Source organism: Ursus maritimus, unplaced genomic scaffold (assembly GCF_017311325.1).
Source record: "Ursus maritimus isolate PB19 unplaced genomic scaffold, ASM1731132v1 scaffold_4, whole genome shotgun sequence".
Classification (NCBI taxonomy): Eukaryota; Metazoa; Chordata; class Mammalia; order Carnivora; family Ursidae; genus Ursus; species Ursus maritimus.
In genome coordinates, this window is record NW_024426552.1 from 13,061,882 (window position 1) to 13,062,800 (window position 919).

The following is a 919-nucleotide window of genomic DNA, read 5'->3' on the forward strand; positions in this document are numbered from 1 at the left end:
TGAAAATTTAAATATGGCTTTTGCCGAGCTGGGTCTAGATTTTCTTAATCATTTATCAAATCTACTTTGAGAAAAAAATAGTTACAAATATTATAATATGTATAAAACAAAGAATATATAAAATATTATACATAGTTACAGATATTATACAACATAGTTTAGATCTACATTCTAGCACTTGTTTAGCCCTGACCACCACCCTGTATTTATGTGCTTCTCAGTGGAGCTGCCTTGACAAGACTGTCTCCTAGATCAAACTTCAGGTTCATCTGGGTCTTCTTCTGAGCATTGACCTTGACCCCCACCCCCAGTTTTAGCAAGAGTCCTGCTATATCACTTTAAAGAGAATCCCCTATCTGGGGCACCTGGCTGGCTCAGTCAGTAGAGCATGTGACTTGGGATCTCAAGGTTGTGAGTTCAAGCCCCATGTTGGGTATAGAATTTTTTTTAAAAAGATTTTATTTATTTATTTAACAGAGAGTGAGAGAGAGAGCGCGCAAGCAGGGGGAGCAGCAGGCAGAGGGAGAGGGAGAAGCAGGCTCCCAGAAGAGCAGGGAGCCTGATGCGGGGATCTAGACCCTGAGATCATGACCTGAGCCGAAGGCAGATGCTTAACCAACTGAGCCACCCAAGCGCCCCAATAAATTTGTTGTTTAAGCCCCCTAGTCTGTGCATTTTGTGATGGCAGCCCCAGAAAATGAACACGATGGGGACTACAGGGAAGACCAGCCTGGGGATGGGTGGGAGGCAGGGGAAGGAAGCCAGTTTCTGTGCACTGATTTAAGCTCTTCCCTCCCCCATCAATCAGACTCAGCCAGGCCCCATCATGCCCCCAACTCACATTGCACGTCTTAGGGACCTCACTCACGCTGGGACTCGCGTCAGTGCGGAAGGATCCACTGCCTGCACTAGACTGTGA

At 46.1% G+C, this 919-nt stretch overlaps 1 non-coding gene across 1 annotated transcript; it reads left to right on the forward strand.

Moving 5' to 3' along the window:
• The first annotated feature begins 363 nt into the window (after positions 1–363).
• Positions 364–436, forward strand: TRNAP-UGG. The gene has a single exon. It is a non-coding gene; the product is annotated as a tRNA-Pro (tRNA).
• Positions 437–919: the final 483 nt, after the last annotated feature.